Raw genomic sequence first — 10,022 nt, forward strand, 5'->3', positions numbered from 1 at the left:
GCCTACTCAGAATAAGGCTTTTTCAAGTCAGCTCTTTTAATGTGAAGCCATAACTTTGTGATGTTGCCTGATGCAAATCTCGACTGTGAGCCTTTGCTCTGGGTGTCTTTTTTGGTAGCCACATCAAAGAGAACATGGTGAAAATCTTGACTCCTTTCCCCAAGTCTGTGTTTTAACTGTGTCCAAGGCTGCAGAGCTCCGGGTCAGGAGGCATTGGCAGTTCGGTGGTAGAATTCTCACCTCCCACACGGGAGACCTGGATTCCATTTCTGACAAATGCAGTATCCTGTCTTTGTGCCCTGTGGTTTTTACAGTTACTTGCTGTAATTGTCCCTCAGGGAGGTCACAGCCTCTCTAATAAAGAAAAAAAAAAAAAAAGAAGCTACTGTATAGTCCTTGGGTCCTTTCCCTAGCGGAATTTATCTTTCTTTTTTTAAATTTGTGTTTGTTTGTCTGTTTGAGACAGAGTCTCAGTCTGCCACCCAGATTGGAGTGCAGCTGCACAATCCTGGGTCACTGTAACTTCCACCTTCTGGGCTCAAGTGATCCTCATGCCTCAGCCTCCCAAGTAGCTGGAATTACAGGCATGTGCCACCATTTCCTGCTAATTTTCCTATTTTCAGTAGAGACGAGGTTTCACCATGTTGGGTTGGCTGATCTTGAACTCCTGACCTCACATAATCCACCAGCCTCGGCCTCCCAAACTCCTGGGATTACAGGGTGAGCCCGGCCCCAGAGTGGAATTTATCTAAGCAGGGACTTTGCAGAGATAGTTTTGAAGCAGCCAGTGGGTCTGGTTGGGGTCTACTTTCTACATATTTGGCGCTAAGACCGGAGCAACTTTTATCATCTCTGCTGTCAGATCCCTGCAATACAAAGAGTCACCTGATCACTTATTCTTTGCCTGGACCTTGGATAGACCACTGGACCACATCTTGCGATGGAGTGTGGCTCAAGAAATGACATTCCCGAAAGAAGAGAAGCTGTGGGGTTGGGCAAACACACTCAGTGGTGGGGGACTGGGGCCCAGGGAAAGGGGAGGCATGTGGAGAGGACCGCCTCCTGTCGAGGAAGGCCCAGTCTTTGGTGGTCTTGGCAAAATGAAGGATGGGCCCCAGGTGGAGAGCAGCACATCCACAGAACTCATTTCTATCACCCCTGTTTGTTTTACACTCCACCAGGCAAATCTTCTGTCTAGCAAATCTTCTATCTAGGGATAGAGTCTAGCTCTGTTGCTGGGGTGTAGTGTAGTGTGCGATCTCGGCTTATTGTAACCTCTGCCTCCAGGGTTCAAATGATTCTCCTGTCTCAGCCTTCTGAGTAGCTGGGATTACAGGCATGCGCTGCCACGCCCAGCTAATTTTTGTATTTTTAATAGAGACGGGGTTTCACCATGTTGGCCAGGATGGTCTCGATCTGTTGATGCAGAAATGGAGACAGGGCAAATGGAAAACTCTTTCAAGCAAAATTTTGGGACCCTGGACTGATCTCTGTTTTTCCTCCTACAACCTGCCACACCTGCTATTTTCTCACCTCTGTGGATGGAAACTGCATCCTCCCATATGCTCAGTCCAAAAATCTTTGAGTTTTCTTCGACTGCTGATCTTTCCTTCACACCCTATAGCTGTTTAGTCAAGAATTCACATTATGCTGAGCAATCAGGTGTGGTCCTTAATCCACATCATCCTTTCCCCCCAGTTAATAAACCTTGTGTAGTCATCCTCCTGATAAAGACAATAGGATTTCCATGAAATTGTACAATTTCAATCCTTCCTGGATTTAAAAGCACTGCTTTTGTTTGCTACCATTTCCTCCAATTTTCATTTCATATCTGTTTGACCTGCACTCTTTCCTATATGGCAGGCACTTCAGCTCAGGTGTGCTTTCCTAATCATGGAATTAGCGATAATAGCAGCCTTGCTAACAACTTCTTCCTAGCGCCACCACCAGGCAAATGTCACAGGATTTAATAGGTAAAGAATCATAGGCTCGCCCTATTGCTTGGTGTTATAAAATGAATAGTTTTCCCCTGAATTCATATGTTGAAAGCTTAACCCCCAACTTGACTGTATTTAGAGATAGAGTCTTTAAGGAAGTAATTAAGGTTAATGAGGCCATACAAGTGGGTCCCTAATCTGGTAGGAATGGTGTCCATATAAGAAGAGGAAGGGCATCAAAGAATCTCTCTCTTTCTCCACAGAGGCACGGAGGAAAAGCTATGGGAGCACAAAGCAAGAAAGTGGCCTTCTGCAAGCCAGGAAGAGAGGCTTCCCCAGAAACCAACTCTTCGTGCACATCGATCTCTGACTTTTGGCCTCCAGAACTTTGAGGAAAAAAAAAGTCTGTTGTTAAACCATCCAACCTTTCATATCTTTCTATGGCAGCCTGAGCTGACTAACACCCTTGGTAGGTGGGGGACATTCACCTTATTGGGCTACACAATGTGAAATTAAAGTAACTTCAGCAATAGGTACCATCTAATTTCATTGTATAGACACTGTGTCTTTTGCACTAATATTGCCTTTTTTAGTTGTATGTGTATTGATGCCTGGGCCTAGCATTACAAGACCAGTCGAAATGGGAAGAAAGAAAAGAAGGTGGGAAAGATACCAAGTTCCATAATTGCATCCTCTACCCACATCCAGTTCTCAGAATCTTTTCCACTGGAGGCCGCACCTGTGTACCCCCTCAAATTCAATCTGAGCACATAATCATTTAGACAACCAAGGCAACTTTTCCAATTTTCAGCATCACATGCTTGGGGAAACAAGTATTTCAATCACTAATTTAAATATTCATTGAGATAACTGTTCTGAGGTTGATGAAAAATGTGGTGTATCCATGTACTGTTGCCTTCTCCTGGGTCAAGAGTGTTGTCTTTACTCTGTTGGCTCACATTTGACCAGAAATTGTAGTCCCAGCAAATCTTAGTAGCTGCTCAGGAAGCCTGTTTTAAGATAGACCCAAAGTTAAGATTACCCAAACTCAATCTTGTTCTAAGACTAGTATACTGATTGAGGAGAAAGAGCCTCATGATAAAAATTCAACTAGAGCTGTGGGTGACAGTTGTGTGTCTCCTACTAGTCTGGGCCCAGGTTTCTCTTGAGCACCTAATGAATAGGCTCATTTGTAGGGATCGTCAAGGTGTTCACTATGTCTACCTCAGAGCCTCAAAAGAAGTGATCAGCTAACAGAATTTGTGTAGTATCCTGAAGGGAAATTAATCCAGAAATAGAGGAGAATATAAAGATTTTTTAAATCAGACTTGTGATTCAACAGTAGTTTAAGATGTAGAAATCTGTAAGAGACAGTTATTCCCACTCTAATGACAAGAAAAAGCTGTATGGTCTGTGAAATCATGTGTTTTGATCTCACCAAAGAGTGAAGTTGCAAAGCAACTGAAGTCCAAAGCATGAGACACCCCCTATAGAAGGACAAACACATGAAGCGGTTCATCATCTTTGACAGATAATGGAAGGGAAAGATGGCAGCCATAAATGTTGGTTGGAGATAATCTCTGAAGTTTTCATCGTTTCTTAAAGGCCAAGTGTGAACTATTGTGACAGCTTAGAATCTCTGAGAGTCCCAGATACGTAGCATGTTTTTTGCCCATTTGCTGGGTCTTTCCTCTCACATCCTAAGTGCTGACAAGACACGCGTGGCAGGGAAAGCAAATTTCTTGAGTTTGCCACAGTGATGTAGGCATATAGGTCATTATCAGCCACCACCAGAGTACAGGTACAATACCTGGTTGCTTCTCTCACATGAAACAAAAGGCATCTACCACTGATGCTGGAGCAAGGAACCACTCCAACCCTTGGCCCCAGGTATAGGCCAGCTGCTGCGGTAGAGTTAGACACAAAAGCTGTCTATACTGGACAAGGGGAGGAGATGTGCTCTTGCCCAAGACTTCCCATCATTGAAAGGTAGAGTTCCAATACCCCAAGGGGATGTCACAGGAACACTAGGACTCAGGCATCCATGGCCTGAGGTTTGGTACACATTCAATGCAATCAGTAATATGAGTTGGCTTCAATCAATCAATTGAGTTGGTTGCAGACCCTTTCCTTTAATGAGGAAAACCTGTGATGTGGGTACAAAGTTTCCACGTCCAGAAAGATTGGCCTTGTCCTTAAGGATATTATATTGATTGGGATTTCTCTCAGCCTCCTTAAGTTGTGTTTACCACTATTAAAATTAAGTGACATTCACTTGGATTAAGTGGTAATAAAAACAAGATGTGAGAATTTCTAGTGATTTTTGATCCCAAGCCTGGTATCACTGTTGGGCCTTCATGTGTGTACTTGAAAACAAGACATGTACAATTGTTGCACTGGTTTGAAGATTTTAATGGTAAAAGCAACCTAATCAGTAATCAGTACCATATCTAGAAACCAATCTTGGAAATATGTGATTATGCTCTTTTAAAATAGCTGAAAAGAAGGCTGGGTGTGGTGGCTCATTCCTATAATTTTAGCACTTTGGGAAGTCAAGTCGGGCGGATCACTGAAGGCCAGAAGTTCAAGCCCAGAAGCCTGGCCAACACGGCAAAACCCCGTCTTTACTAAAAACACAAAAATCAGCTGGGCATGGTGGTGCCCACCTGTAATTCCAGTTACTCGGGAGGCTGAGGCAGGAGAATCCCTTGAACCCAGGACTCGAAGCTTGAGGTTGCAGTGAGCTGAGATCCTGCCAGTGTACCCCAACCTGGGTGACAGAGGGAGATTCTGTCTCAAAATAAATAAATAAAATAGTGGGAAAAAAAATGACTGTGTGTTTATTCTCACTTTGTTCTTGTTTTGTTGTATAGTATTTAAATAAAAGGAGATTATTTATCCTCATACTGAAGTTCCAAAACTGGTATTTGCATTTAGCATTTTGTTCAATGATGGAGAAAAAATTTAATTGTCTTACTTTAAAAAGTTTGGCATAGGTTCTGTCACCTTTTTGATGCTTTCTATCACAGTTCTGTCATTAGAATGCTGGCAACTAGTTACATGCAAGGAGTATCCTAACCACTTTAATACAGTGGTTTGAAGTGCTGCAGGCAGTAACCACTGGACACCAAATCACAGTGTTTTTATTGGTGACATGAGAGGGAAATAGAACTTTCTGCAGTACAAATGTCCTATTAACTAATCCTTGTGCTGTTAGCTTACAGGGCTTTGACTCCTGGGTCTGAAAAAGGCAATTTCTCCTGCTAAATCTTGAATATTGACACCAATGAAGGCCTCATCTTCAGACCCTGGGGAAGGTGACAATTAAAATGAACTGCTTTCATGAGAAACGGAACCAGAAATTGAAACCATTCAATCCTCTAGGCCCAACAATCCCACATGTCCCCTTTTCCACCTCATGCACCCTCTTCCTCTAGACAGAAGAGGTGGGCACATGAGAATTGTAAGGCCGGAGTTTGAGGGATAAGTTTAATTCAGAGACTTTCTTTCTTTTCCTTCTTTTTTTTTTTTTTTTTTTTTGTATTTTTGGTAGACACAATGTTTCACCATATTGCCCAGGCTAGTCTCAAACTCCTAAGTTGAAGTGATCTGCCCACCCTGGCCTCTCAAATTCAGATTTTCTGTAAATTAGACATTACACTCGGGAGCACACTGATGCAAGGCCAGCATCTGGGCCCATATATCGAAATAGCAGGGTTTTCTAGAGCATTTATCTACTCTTAAGTTGAAAAGTATGAAAGGTTATGAAAGGTTTTTGGAACCCTTACCTCATGGTCAAACTGATTAAAGTTAAATTTGTGTATAAGGTTTTATTAAAATTAGCTTTAACATGTTAATACACCACACAAAGGTAAAATTTGGTTTTCTCTTTTGATCAAAATGTTTGTGTAGTATTAATAATAGATAAAATATTTTTGTTTACTTTCAAAGTAAACTGCAGGGCAAAAGAAGGAAGGGGAGAGACAGATACACATGGCCTCATGTTGTCTTCATTAGCACTTACTGTTCAGAAAACTCAGCCTCCTTTCTAGCAAAAGGTGAACATTTTTGTTTTATCATTTTGTCGAAATGATTGACTATTCTAAGGTGACCTGTGATCCTATTTTGTGGTATCAAGTGTCTCAAAACTTTGATATCTGGCAAACTTTCTAAGAGTAAAGTTTCTAAATTCAGCCCTTTGGACCTCAAATTAACTTTTTGGATATTTTAGGTTCTTGAAGCTCAAGAGAGATATATTAAGCTTCTTAGGCCTATTTGTTATGCTAGAATTATGCACAATTATGCATAATTTGAATTATGTCAAATCTGAGGTGGTGTTTCACTTCCTTTGGGTTCTGTTGACACAGATGTGTTGTTAATGTGTGTTCCAGGATTGTATGAGATTCCTAGAGTTCAGATGTGCTGTCAGTAATAATTATGATTATTATGTTAAATTGTTGTATGCCACAGAAACAACAGAATTCACTTGTCAACTGTGTCTGTAACTATGGCTGTCTTAAGGCTTTTGTCATCCACAATTGTTGTTTTGCTTTGATTCTTCTCAAAAAGTGACTTAAAATCAGTTACAGTCCAGGCCTTGCTTCTTTGGGGGAAGTCCATAAAAAGGACTCTCGGATGGAGGTTTCTGGTAACTTTGGAGATTGTGCCATTGAACTAAAGAGAAAATTTCCAGGGCACTAATAGACAGGCTGATGTGTTCATAGAGATTGCTAGCCGAATAGGACACAGAGCAGGAGTTGATTGCATGGATTGAACTAATAGAGGACTGAAATAAGTTTTTATGGCCTTTGTTGCAAACATTGTTGATTCTTCAGAGTCTGGAGAACTTGTTTCCTTTTGAGCTATTTATAGCCTGCAACAATTGAGTAGAATAGTCTTCTAAACAGAATTTGAGGCATATTTTTCTCTCTCTGCTGAATTTCTGCAGAATTTGTAAATTGAATATTCTTAACTTGTGACAATGTGTTTGTTTGCAGAAGTTCAATAAGATTCTGTTTTCTTTTATAATGGGACACAGGTGGAGGAATTGATAATTTTCCCAGGGTTTTGCCTGAAATGGCATTGTGAAATGTTCCAGCAAAGCCCATTTAGGAAAGCCTATATGAACAATGATTCTTGCTGCACTTTGTGTGGGTAATCAGGCCAAGTATAGGGGACTGAAGCTTCTTTGGCAGGTACGTTGGTCCTACTGTGTTTTGTCTTTAGTGGAAATGGGGGACTGGAGAGAGGAAGATTGTGTTTCAGGAGAAACTACAGTATTAGATAAACGTTTGATTCCTGGGTGGCCATGCATTCACCCATGGTGTGGAGCTGCCCAGGATGCCCCTTCTCCACATGACGCAGCCAGAAAGATCGAGGACCAAATTCCCCATGATTGAGGAACTGACAAATAGAAAGTGGGGACTGAAATTGACCCAATAGTCCCACAGACAGTGTTTTTGGACAGACATAGAAATTGACCCTTCTGGTCTTAAAACTTGAAATTTACATTTGTTTTATCTGAGTTCCTTCCTCAGGAAAGGACCCTCAGGGCTCTCAAAAAGCATCATAGACCTGAAACTCAGCAGATCACAGCCTCCAGACAATGAGATGTCAGTCCCCTCACTCATCATGAATGCTTCCTCACCCCTCCCTAGTTCCTCTTTTCCCACCCACAATTATGTTTATTCCCTGCTACATAGACCCCTCACTTTAGTTGACCAGGGAGATTGATTCGAGACTGATCTCCCATCTCCTCAGCTGCAGCACCCAATTAAAGCCTTTTTCCTCAGCAATACTCGATGTCTCAATGATTGGCTTTCTGTGAACTGAGAAGCAGGGCCTCGGCTGAACTCCTGGGCTTTCAGTAACAATACATGTGCGCTTTTAAAGACTGCAATTAATGGGTCATGATATATTGAGAAATTGGAATGGCATCAACTTGGCCAATTTTGAGAAAACACACTGTGCTTAAATATCAGGGCCCTGTCTCCTGACCTCGACAGTATATGGCTGATTTTGAGTCATAGTAGGAGAGTATGGCCTGGTTTGAGTGTTTTATAGAGATGTACAACATGGCTGATTGCTTTTATTTTAAATCCAACAAATCTCCATTTCTGGCGAGAAAATTTTGTTAAAACCAACCAACCAAGCAAACATATAAGTATATGAAGAAAAAAATAAAGGATTCTGTGCTTCCCAATCTCACTGGATTGCTGTCTTCTATTATATACTACAGGGAGGAAGGGGGCAATGTGCCCAGGAAGTACCATGTCCTGTTTTGACAATCATCTAGCCTCCTTGGGCAAACAGAAAAGAAGGAAAAGCATAAAGAAAATAACAGAAATTTTACAGCTATTTCATCTCTGGGCTGGGCACGGTGGCTCACACCTGTAATCCCAGCACTTCAGGAGGCCAAGGCTGGCGAATCACTTGAGGTCAAGAGGTCGACAGCAGCCTGGCCAACATGGCGAAACCTCATCTCTACTAAATATACAAAATTTAGCCTGGCATGGTGGCCATTGCTTATAATGCCAGATACTGGGGATTACAATCTGCTGAACCCGACAAGACGGAGTTTGCAGTGAGCGGAGATCGCCCACTGCCACTGCCACTGCACTGCATTCCAGCCTGAGCAACAGGAGACTTTGTCTCAACGGAAAGAAAGAAAGAAAGAAAGAAAGAGAGAGAGAGAGAGAGAGAGAGAGAGAGAGAGAAAGAAAGAAAGAAAGAAAGAGAAAGAAAGAAAGAGAAAAGAAAGAAAGGAAAAGAAAAAAGAAAAGAAAAGAAAGAGAAATTTCATCTCGGCACAGGAAACTGCGACCGAGGCTTTAAGGAAAGAAAGAGAGAGAGAGAGAGAGAGAGAAAGGAAGAAAGGGAGAAAGGGAGAAAGAGGAAAGAGAAAGAGAGAGAGGAAGGGAGGGAAGGAAGGAAGGAATTTCACCTCGGCACAGGTAACTCTATGACCGAGGCTTCAAGGGCTCTTCTCTGGCCCTAAACCCAAGTGGATTTTGCCTCATTTTCCGAGATGCAAATGAAATGATAGAAGTCGATCAAAGGAGAGGGCAGAGAGGAAGCAAGAGGGGTGGCTCTTCTTGCAGGTCCACCTTCCTCAAGTGTTGCTTGTGGGATCAAAAGAAATGTCTTGACACGGGTAGGTGGGAACTATTGCTACTTATTAGGAATTCAGACTACTGCAGCAAGTTTGTATTGCGTGGTTCCATGGTGTAATGGTGAGCACTCTGGACTCTGAATCCAGTGATCCGAGTTCGAGTCTCGGTGGAACCTTACTGGTTAATTAGGATGATAGTGCTGTCTTTTACTCCCTAAATGGAATGGGGATTCTGCTGACGTTCAGAAGCTCTGCGCTGCAGGCCTCCGTGTCTCTTCTGCTACCTCTGTCTGAGCCTCGCGATGTCGCCCGTGCTCTTCGTTCCCTCTTCCTCTCCCTCTTCGGTGTTCCGGGTCCCAGAAACCGGGTTCTCGCAGTGGCCCCGACCACAGCGACACTGCCGAATCATCCAGTCGGGATGACCGAGCCTGCAGGGTCCCCTTCCTGGGCCAGCCTCCTGGCAAACAGCAATCGGAGGCTCGGATCCCCACGCCAGGGACCCAGCGACCCAGCAAGTCCTCACCCCCTCTCAGCGCGACCTGGGCCTCGGGGTGAGAGGTCGCCTCCACCAAAAAGGCTGCCGCCCCTCAATCCTAGACCCCGAGATTCCTTTCGCCCGGGAAATCTCGTAATGGCACCCATTGTCATTTTGGAAAGTAAACAGTGGCGTGAGAAATGTTGATGGGGTTAGCTCAGTCATTGACGATTGTGTCTCAGTTTAGGGTCTATGGTTCGAAACCTAACTTGGGAGTAGCACTGTTTTATTCAGATGGCCCATCTGATTCTGAATGTTAATTTATTCTGTTCTTCATATTTAGATTTTTATGCCGAATTTCTAGCTCCTACGTTTCCATTGCGGGCCCTAGAAGTCGCTGTTTCACTAAGCTTTGGAACCTGACTCCAGGAGATCTATTCTTTCGTCCCAGGATCTCAGCCGGAAAGAAAAATCCGCGCGGCGGCCTCTTCCAGCGCGC

The 10,022-nt window shown here is 43.1% G+C and overlaps 1 non-coding gene across 1 annotated transcript; it reads left to right on the forward strand.

Annotated features, from left to right (window-relative positions):
• Positions 1-9,152: 9,152 nt before the first annotated feature.
• TRNAQ-CUG lies at positions 9,153-9,224 on the forward strand. The gene has a single exon. It is a non-coding gene; the product is annotated as a tRNA-Gln (tRNA).
• The last annotated feature ends 798 nt before the right edge of the window (positions 9,225-10,022 follow it).

This window comes from Papio anubis, chromosome 1, assembly GCF_008728515.1.
Source record: "Papio anubis isolate 15944 chromosome 1, Panubis1.0, whole genome shotgun sequence".
NCBI lineage: Eukaryota > Metazoa > Chordata > Mammalia > Primates > Cercopithecidae > Papio > Papio anubis.